Raw genomic sequence first — 10,986 nt, 5'->3', positions numbered from 1 at the left:
CTCTCTCTCTCTCTCTCTCTCTCTCTCTCTCTCTCTCTCTCTCTCTCTCTCTCCCTCTCCCTCAAGCTTGAAGCCTCTCTTCCTCTCTCCTCCCTCTTTCTATCCTTCTCTGTCTCCCTTCCTTTCTCTGCCTCTACTCCTTTCCAGGTCTCCATTCTGCTCTTCACCTTCCTTCCAATAAACTTCTTTCTGTACTAGGCCTGCCATATGGCTTGATTGTTCAGGGGCACACCTTAGCAGATCCTCCCTCTCTCCACATCATGCTGCGATTCATAAAACACAACAAGATTATTTTAGTAAATTCTCTGCTTTATATACTGTTAAGCTGACTATTTTATAATCTGGTGGAGTAGAAAAAGCATAAACCTAACACATTTTGTACTGAGCTGTGTGATGATCACAGCAAAAAAAAGTATTGTTTTGTTTGTGTTACCAGCATAGTTTTCTTCTTGATTCCATCTTGGTGATCTGGAAGCAGACTAACCTTCCTCGGGCTTGCAGGTCAGTTTTCCAACAAGGTTCAATTTGGGATTACATGAAATTTCTTCATTGCTTCCAGATTGTAGAATTAGAATATTTTAGCAGTTATTGTAGAAAAGCACTGAATTAACAAAGTTAATAGTCACAGCCCTGGGGCCAGGCTCAGCATAGGCCTAGTTACTGAATTGCTAGATTTTTTTTTTTTTTTGAACAGTCTGGGAAATCTCGTGGAAAGGGCAGGGGCAGCTAGGGTAAATTGTGCTGCATTAAGAGGACTGGGAGCAATGATATCTACCACAATTTACTGTGGACATATCTTTTTTTCCCCAAGGGGGAGGTTTAATTTTTATTTAAAACTGGAAATAGTGGTTGATGCATTTCTCTGGGATGTGATATATTAACAATGTGCAAAGTGGGCTACTGCCTCTTCCGCACCCTTCCCCCTTCCTCCTTTTCCTCCTCTCTCTTCTCCTCTTCCTCCTCTTTTTTTTCCATGTATTGAAAATAGACCTGTTTTATATAATATATCCTGGTTACAGTTTCTCCCCCCTCTACTCCTCACAGTTCTTCCCCACCTATCTTAATATTTAAATATAACAAATGGGCCTACCACTGTGAAGCTGACAATACCTGTGCTTATATATGGTTCAGTGTAGGGATATTTTTAAACTCCCAGTAACATGGGCAATGTTTCCTTTTCTTTGCAGTTTTATTTAGAAACTCAGGGAAAGAAAAACATGTAGGCAGAGCTTGGGACTTGGAATCAGAGTATTCCTGTTTAAAAATAGTAGTTTATCCACTTAGAGTTTTTGGCAAAACTACTCAACCTCTCTGTATCTAAGTGTTTTCAATATGTAAACTGATAATTGCCACACATTGTGTGTTATTGAAGATTAAAATTAGGTATTATATAATAAATAATATGCAAGGTTGTTATTAATTTTCTCTCAATATAAGCTAGTCTCAAAAAAGGGAGACAAGGGAATGATCATTAGAATACACTAGAGTGCACCATATCAGGATGTTAAAGAGAGGTGCTCGTATTAGGCAGAGATCAACTGTGAGAAAAATAATCCCTTATTATTTTCTATTTATTTGTGTGTGTTATATTTATACATGCATGTACTCATATGTGCATCTATAGAGGCCAAAGGTCTATATTTGGTGTCTTCCTCTATCATTCTCTGAAATAGTCTCTCACTAAATTTGGGATATACTGATTTTGTAAGCTGGCTGGACAGTGAGTCCTTGGGGGTCTTTTATCTCCACTACTTCAGCATTAATAACAGATTGCACCACCACCTCTAGCTTTTACATGAGTACTGGTGATCTGATTCAGATCCTCATCTAGTTCTGTCCATTAAATCATTCTCTACTTCAATAGTGCCTATCCTTATACAATGTCCAGAGGGAACAGAGGGAAATCTAATCCTGGACACTCACTTTAGAGTAAAATTACTAGACAGAGATAAGAAGGGGTAAGGAAAGTTGAGGGAAGGAAGGAGAAAGGAGGCATGGAGTAAGAGAAGGAGGGAGGGAGAGAAGGGAAGATAGAACATAGGACTCACAAGTTTAAATCGCAAGTGTGTTCTCTCTTCCTTTTATCACACAGGGTTCTTCCTACCACTCTCAGGTTCTAGATCAGTCTTCAGTGCTTGGGACCTCCTTCTACCAACAGACCAGACAGGCCCCTCTTCTCTGTATGTTATTTATGCCCTAAGCAGTACCTGTGAATTGGGACTGAGAGTGAGATCAAGGGTAAAAAAAAAAAAACCAAAAAAACAAAAAAAACAAAAAAAGGAAATAGAGTTTCCATGATGTGGCCCAACAGAACTTCTGCATCCTTAGCCCCAGGCACAGTCTTACCAATTCAGAAGTCTGGGGAAATCCCAGAGCAGACAGCATTTCTCTGTGGAAAGGGCAAATTTAACTTCAAGCCAGATTGACCCTCTTCAAACTTATGTATCAAAAACCTACAATAGGCTGTTGCACTCCTTTTAGATCAATGGTAACCAGTGTGGCTCTAGGAACATTATTAAATAAAAACTTATTCTTGTGATGTTGGAGCACTCTGAGACATCTATGACCTAAGGGAGCACTTCAGTCTCTGGATTAGGGAAAAGGAAAAAAGGGTGTTATTTAGTAAACAGTAGAAACTACACAATGTAACTTCTTTGACTTTCTTTTTTCATTCCTTACAGCACTCCAGTCTTTGTTTCACAGGGTAGAAAAATGTTGTTACTTAGTAAATAAAAAAAAAGTTAGTATTATTTAGTAAATAATAGAAACTATGAAATGTAACATAGTAGACTCCATGCAGGAGGAGCTGCAGTGGGCAAATGAGCTTCCTGGAGATAGCCCACAATTTTGCACAGTTGCAATGGGTATACCTTGGATAGGCACAGCCCCAGAGGTTTCATCCCAGGATTGCTTCTTGCTACTGATGTGCCCTCTCATGTTTGTCATTCCTATATTCCTTGTATATTCAGCTTGGTGTGATTAGATGTGGGGAGACTCTTACTCCCTGTAGCCTGGTATGATTACTTGCTGGGTGATAGCCCACTCTATTGGGCAATTTTCCTGCAAATCAACATGAACTTGCATAGAACAATATTGTTTAGATAAATTAATGATTGTACAGAAATTCTGAAGATATTTAAATAGTTTTAGGAAGTTAGAGTAGTTGATAGAAAGTTTAAGGAGATGGTTTAAGTTGTTTGACAGAAACATATAATAAAGTTAGAATTAAGAGTGGAACATGCTCCCTCCCTTGTTGTATGGTGAAGGCTGCATAAGTTAAAAAAGGAGTAGAGTGAGTTTCATGCATTATAAGCACATACTCATACTTGGAAGAGAAAACTAGGCTTGGGACAAGTTAATGATCAAAGAAAACAGTCATTCTAGGCTATGTCTGAGTTCCTGCATCTTGTGATCTAGGGATGTGGCCAAATGTTTTGCTGTACACTAGGAAAAGAGCAAATAATTCTTAATATAAGATGATTGGCCATTTTAGCTGAAAAGACTTCAAAAAAAAAAAAAAGACGTAAGATGGGTGACGATCTGTTTCTTGGTAAATACAGATTGTCAGCTAAGCATAGGAAAAAGCTTGCTACTATAAATATGCTTGCTTAAATCTTATTAATCATGACAAAAATTATTGCTTTAGGGTTATGATAAATTTATAGAAAGAAAGTTAGATTGAAAATATTTAGTTAGGTATGAGTTTCAAAAGAAAAATACATAATCAATAATCCTGTTGTAAATTCCTTTTGTGTAATGATTTTAATCTATTTTGAAGAATATGTTTTTGTGGTGATTTTTTTTAGAGAATATGAATCTGTGGCTATGGTGTCATCTTTTTTTATATACAGAACTTTGACTTCATGGTATAAAAAGGCTAAAAGAAAAAATAAAGTTGTTGAAGTCAACTTGTTTTTGGTGTTTGCTCCATCCACCAAATATGTATATGTGTATACATGTATGTGTATATTTGTATATGTATATATATATGTAAAGTTGGTTGAAGCTTTGCTTTATCCATCTAGTGTGGGAATATGTGTGTGCATATATATATATATATATATATATATATATATATATATATACATGTTGTTGTTTTTCTTGCTTCATCCACTCAGTGCATGTGTGTGTGTGTGTGCATGCCTGTGTATGATTTACCTCTCCTTTCTTTTTTCTTTTTTTTACATCTTTTTTTATTAGATATTTTCTTCATTTACATTTCAAATGCTATCCTGAAAGCTCCCTATACCCTCCCCCCACCCTGCTCCTCTACCCACCTACTCCCACTTCTTGGTCCAGGTGTTCCCCTGTACTGGGGCATATAAAGTTTGCAAGACCAAGGGGCCTTTCTTCCCAAATGATGGTGGACTAGGCCATCCTCTGCTACATATGCAGCTAGAGACATGAGCTCTGGGGGGTACTGGTTAGTTCATATTGTTGTTCCACCTAGTTCCACCTATAGGGTTGCAGACCCCTTCAGCTCCTTGGGTACTTTCTCTAGCTCCTCCATTGTGGGCCCTGTGTTCCATCCTATAGATGACTGTGACCATCCACTTCTGTATTTGCCAGGCACTGGCATAGCCTCAGTCAAGATAGCTATATCAGGGTCCTTTCAGCAAAATCTTGCTGGCATATGCAATAGTGTCTGGGTTTGGTGGCTGATTATGGGATGGATCCCTGGGTGGGGTAGTCTCTGGATGGTCCATCCTTTCGTCTTAGCTCCAATCCTTTCTTTTTTCTAGTTGCTCGCTGCCATCAGCAGCAGCCCCTGTTGGTTGCTATCAAACCTGTTGCTATCAGCACCAGCCCCCAGTCACTGACTCTATACTTAGCTCTCCTCAGTTTACCCTGTGGTGTTGAAGTTTGCCTTCAACAGTAATGCCTTTGCCTTTCCTTTTTTTTAATGCCATTTTCCCACAAACAAATTTAGCTGAATATTAAAAGCAAATCATCTAAGTTCTTTTCCTGTCATTCCCTTTGAACATTCAGATATGAGGGAGATTTCTGGAAGGTTTATAAATGACCATGGGAGATATTAAAGTCATATATTTGCATCAAGTCATACTGTGTTGTTGGTGTGTGAGAGATGCCATTAAAAAAATCCCAGCAGACTAAAAGGTATCAGGAATAAGAAAATAGCTCACTCTGGCTAATTACACATAGCTTTATTTAGACTTGTTTAGAATAAGTGAAGAGATTTCTTGACTACCTAATGATCTCTGTGTATTGCTATCATTAACTCAATGTTTTGTTTTCATGGTCATGGAGTTACTTCATTCTTGTTCTCATTTCCCCCTTTTATTGCACAGTAGATACATATACTCTTCTCATCCCTCAGCTTATTTGACAGATTCTCTTCTCAGCCCAAATCTGTGTTTTGGCCATTCTCACTGGGCCTGGGTATGGGTTGAGCATAGGGCTGTGGCTTTTGGGTTAGTCACTTTCCTTGACCTCTAAGTAGAAATCAGGCAGCTATGAGTCTACACATAGAAAGTAATTCTGTGTCTTTTCCATTGCTGCCATTCAGAGTGAAGCTTGAGTCATGACATGGGTCAAGACTAAGACACGAGCCAAGACCCAACTTTCTATTATAATCTGAATGTCAGAACTTGAACCTAAAAGTCTCTCCACATCACTATATAGTGTTTCATCCTAGAAAATATCTTAACTTTCAGAGGATCGAAGGAGTTAAGAGAACATTATTAGTCTGGTTATAAATGGCCTCTAAATCTGTCTGAGTGTCTGTGTTTGTTGGCTCTTTTTCTATCCCTCCTACTATAGCTTTATCTTGCTATCTATGATAACATTTTCTGTATGAGACAACCAATAAACCTGTCCTTTTGAGCTCTTTTTTTCTTTTTCTTTTTACCAATGGTCATGATATAGGAGACTGCAGATCCCTGGCTCTTACCACTCAAGCTGAACATCTGCTGAATCAGAAGCTTGGACATTTGCAAGCTTCCAACCTCTAATTACTCATGAATTGTCTAAAACCTCCAATTAAGGACCTTTGTGATATACAAAGTCACAGATATTTCCTTGGGCATTGTTTTAAATGCTTATTATCTTACTAAACTATTTCTACAGTACACTTTTATCTTGATGAGGCTCTGCCCTAAATCCCTACATTGCCTCTTCTACCCATGGATAAAGTGGGTGGTGGAATAAAATGGGTTGTGGGATAAAGTGGGTTGTGGGAAAAGCCCAGTGTGAATGATATTTCCATGCCTCTTCCTTTCCCAGGATACAGATGGATGGCTACCCTGAAACAAAGGGTGTTGGAGATGCCAGCTCCAATATTATGTAGGTCACTGAGAGGTCAACATATTTAAATGAGATATAAGGCAAAACTCTAGTCTTCATAAAATGTGGACCATGGGCTTTTAGTAAATTTGGCCTGTCATTATCCAACTGTGCAAATTTTCCTACATAGTAATTTTTACATACCTCACAACACTTTATCTCCATATTCTTTTGCTGAAGATTCCAAAGAAAAGCTGAGAGAAAAGTCAGGCTAGATTTGTATATTCCCAAATTCAGAGATAAGGGCACTAAACAGAACCTATCATCAAACCAGGAAACTTCTCTTGTTCACAACTTTTCATAATTGAAAATAGAATTAAATGGCCGCACATATGAGTTCAGCAAGATGCTAAGAATTCTCATGAGAAAAAAGGAATTTTGTGAATAGCAATTCAGTTCATCAAAAAGGCCATGATTCATGACCCCAGAACAATAACATCTGGTAACCAGGAGGATGGAAAGAGGCATCTCTCTGCTCAATAGTTCCAATGATGAGGCTGTAGAGTTAAGGTCAGGAATGAAAGTTTCTCTCCTGATAAATCTCTTAACTTGGAAGCCAGATTTTTCCCCCCTGACCCGTATGTATCCTTTTCTCTGTAACTATCTATAACTCTATATCAGTTCCACCCTAAAGCCAAAGAAAAACTACACTTACCAGAGGTAAGAAAGTTCTCGAAACAGGGTTGAATCTTTCTCAGGAGTGGTGCTAGAGGTGAGGACTGTGTGATAGTTTCATATCGCAGACTGTGACTTTCTCTCTGTTCTCATTCAACTGTCAGCTCAAAAGAGGAAGCGGATGTGAGAGAACACAGAGATATCTATACACGCATCTGCACAGCCTCTGCCTCTTAGCCAGCCACATCCTCTGCTCTAGCTTAGGAGACGGAAGAATAAAGCATCTATCACCCATAAGCTTACAGGCAGAGCCCATCCCCTGAAATGGCTGCTTGCAGTGACTTCAGTTTTCTACACCTAGGGAGGGGTATTGCCCACTAGACAATGGGAATCTGGGAAAGTCTTCCTCCAATATAATTAGAAGCAGTTAGAATCTACTCCTGTAGCCAAATGTACATAGAAAATGTGGAGAATGATTTAAAAATTAGACCTGTCTCTCCATAAAATCTACTCACATTTATTCCATAGTTGAGAACTTCTCCCTACCTGGGCTTTTCATAACTCTTTCACACTCAGGTAGACCCCCCAGAAGCTTCTTCATAAATACTATTAATGAAAACAATTTTTATGCATTAACTTCTTTTTAAAATTTTTTACTGGATTTATTTGTGTTTCTATGTGTGCATATTCTCTCTCTCTCTCTCTCTCTCTCTCTCTCTCTCTCTCTCTCTCTCTCTGTGTGTGTGTGTGTGTGTGTGTGTGTGTTTATGCCCCTGTCACAGCATGCATGTGGAGGTTAGAGGACAGTTTGAAGGAGTAAATCTTCTCCTTCCACCATGTAGATCCTGGGTTTGAACTCAGGTCATCAGGCTTATTAGAAGTCAACTTTACTCACTGAGCCATGTTCATTTTCTAACATTTTGCTTATTATGCTTAAACCCACTTCAGGTTCCCTTATTCTAGGAAATAACTAACTACTTTTACAATAAATTTTTAACAGTTAGACTTTTAAAGATGACTACATCCCAGAGCTGTCTTCAGTTTGCTGTCTTTTAGTTTCAGGGAGGCCTTATTAAACTCTAGAAGAGAGTTTCCCACTTTCACTTTCATCCTGGGAAGCATTTAGTACCACTGACCATGCCTCCATCACAGCCACAGCATCTCCTATTGGGCTTTCTTCTTGGTTTCTTTGATAGTTCCCTATTCAGTCTAGATATCTCCTGCATCTTCTGATTTTATTCTTTCCTCTTGGACTTATGTACTGTCTTAGTTACCTTTCTAGCCACTGTGATAAAAGACTTTGGTAAGAGTAATGTAAGAAAGGAAGGATTGATCTGGGGTCATGGAAAAGTCACAGGAAGAAGTTGATCTAGCTGGCGACATTGCACCTGCAGTAGAGAGAAAGTCATAAATGTTTGTGCTCAGCTCACTTTTTTCCTTTTATACAGTCCAGGATCTCAGTCCAGGGAAAGGGGCCACACAAAGTGAGCAGGTCTTCCAAGCTCAATAACTTATCAAGATAATCACTTATAGGCATAACCATTTCCTAGGTAACTCCAAGTTTCAGCAAATTGACAATTGAAATGAAACATTACCCTATGTCAGCACCCATGCTTACTCTGGTCCAAGGTCACCTGATATGGCCTCAAGGAGTTATATCAGGCTAGGTTGGAGTAGCAACAGCACAACTGAGGCTGTGGCAATTTTATTGAGAGCAATCAGACTTTTTATACCCTTATCAGAAACAAAATACGATGGCAGTTGCCAGGATCAATAACATGGTAGTTGTCAGGGTATAATGACATTTGCAAGCCATACAGGATACATGAGATTAATATCTACAACCAATTGTCCTGTCAAGCTTCTTTGCTTCTTAGACTTCCAAGGGAAACAAAGAGGCCTGGATACTGCACTGCCTGAGGGAGTGCATCAGTCTCTCAGAAACTGGAAGGCACATTGTGCTCCAGGAGTCATGGACTCTAACCTGAAAAACCTATGATGCATGCCTTTCAAGCCAGCCGGCCAAGCCAACTCCATGGTTGCCTGCACACTTAGTATAAATATTTATCAGAACAGTCATTGTACAAAGTACTCCTCTCATATGCTAAGTGTAACTGCTTTCAGATGTACACTCTCTTTTAATTTTAGGATTGAAGTGATAGTTGGATTTCCTATTTACTATGGCCCCAAATTGCATTTCAAATACCAATGAGATAACCCACTTGAATAGCCATATACAATTTAAATATAGCTGTAACATGGTGGAGAAAGGTTCAAATAAAGTTTTTGCTCAGAAAATTAAGTTCTAGGAACATGATTTTCGTTTTTCATCTTTTTTCTTTATTTAGCCATTGAAAATGTCATGCACTTATTCATTGCATCTAAATCATCATATCTACTCTTTATTTCCCATTCTCCAACTCCTCACAGGACCACCCTATAACATCTACCTTCCACCTTCATATTCTACTTTTATCATTCATTTTTAGATCACTAACTCCAAGTAGTGCCACACTTAAAAAAATGACTCTCCCTCCTTCAGCAGTCATCAATTGCTAAATAGCTTTTCATCTAGAAGTAGGGTTTTGGAATCCATGCCCTGCACCATGCTGGAATATTTAACTGGATTGGTTTTATCTACGGATCTTGCATGGGTAATTTCTGCTGTACTGGGTTCATGTGTGCAACAGCCCGGATGACAGTTTTTCATACCATCCCTCCACATCCTATGGCTCTTATATTATTTCCCTCTTCAGTGAAGTTCCTTGAGTTTTGGGTTGAAAGTTGATACAGATGTCATTTATAGCTGAGCACTCACAGTCAATTATACAGAACCTTAAGCAGGCACCTAGTACACATAGACTCAGGCAAACAAAACCTACACACTAAATAAATAAGTGAATGAATAAATAAATATCTTAAAAACTCAGTATAGTGCTCCAATTTAAAAAGTTAAAAATATTTTAGTAAATATTACTTAATACTGCTTATAAATGGTAGATTTCAGTAAAATCCAAAAGTATGGATTCTATTATGGTGCTGTAACACTATAACCAAATGACCACACTCGGTGACTATCCTCGGTGTTTTTATTGCTTCCATTCCTTTTACTTCCATTTTCTATGATTACTCCCTTTTTTTTTCATCTCTGTACATCTAAAGTTATAAGACTATCTTTAAAGTTAAGAGTCCTTGAAACACGAGAATCAGAGCATAGTTGCTTCCAAATGGAGGATTCCATGCATTTATGTCATTATGTACAGCAAATGAAACACTCTTAGTACTTATTTATCTGTTTCTATGTCATATTTGAAAGATGTCTTTAGATAGCACAGCACAATATTTTATGTTTAATTTTATGAATGTTATATATCTAGAAATAGATGTTTTGTCAATGCCATATATTTCCTTATTCCAAAAAGCCAAATTAACTGTCATTCCATTTTTATCTGTTCATTTAAATAAGATACAGAATGTCTTTTTTATATCTTTGATCAGAAAATATGGTCATTATTACCCTTAATTACTTCTCTGTGCTAAACTTCAGCAGCCTTTAATGAAGACCTTTAAAGGTGAATGTGAATGGCCTTTAAATAGTTGATATAAAATTTGAAGATGTCTGGTCTGGGCTGAAAGCTGATTTATTTATCTAATCACTGAGCAAGTAAAAATATTTTAGTTTTGAAAAGTTTAAATATTTCAAATGGCCATCTCTTTTTATTCACTTATTTATGATTTGAGACCTGTATCCTAAAATAAGTTGTTTGAAAAAGTTGATTTCTGGGTGAAAAGTACCTGAAAAAATGTTCAACATCCTTAATCATCAGGGAAATGAAAAAACAAACAAACAAACAAACAAACAAACAAAAACCAAAACCAACAACCCTGAAATTCCACCTCACACCAGTCAGAATGGCTAAGATAAAAAATTCAGGTGACATCAGATGCTGGTGAGGATGTGAAGAAAGAGGAACACTCCTCCATTCTTGGTGGGATTGTAATCTTGTACAACCACTCTGAAAACAAGTCTGGCGGTTCCTTAGAAAATTGGACATAGTACTACCGGAG

General features: G+C 37.9%; 1 protein-coding gene across 2 annotated transcripts in view; it reads right to left on the bottom strand.

Annotated features, from left to right (window-relative positions):
- The window catches only part of Tespa1 (thymocyte expressed, positive selection associated 1), a 93,867-nt gene that overhangs the window by 32,269 nt on the left and 50,612 nt on the right, over positions 1-10,986 (bottom strand). The window contains exons 2-3 of one of the 2 annotated variants that reach the window (XM_029482182.1): positions 6,959-7,075; positions 2,049-2,220 (exon numbers count right to left, since the gene is read on the bottom strand). The gene's annotated coding sequence lies outside the window, so the exon portion shown is untranslated. The remainder of the gene's footprint in view (positions 1-2,048; positions 2,221-6,958; positions 7,076-10,986) is intronic. The other variant, XM_021175048.2, reaches the window with a different exon arrangement.

The sequence above is a fragment of the Mus caroli genome, chromosome 10, assembly GCF_900094665.2.
Source record: "Mus caroli chromosome 10, CAROLI_EIJ_v1.1, whole genome shotgun sequence".
NCBI lineage: Eukaryota > Metazoa > Chordata > Mammalia > Rodentia > Muridae > Mus > Mus caroli.
Note: the sequence above shows the minus strand (reverse complement) of the source record. Positions and strands in the feature narration are given on the sequence as shown.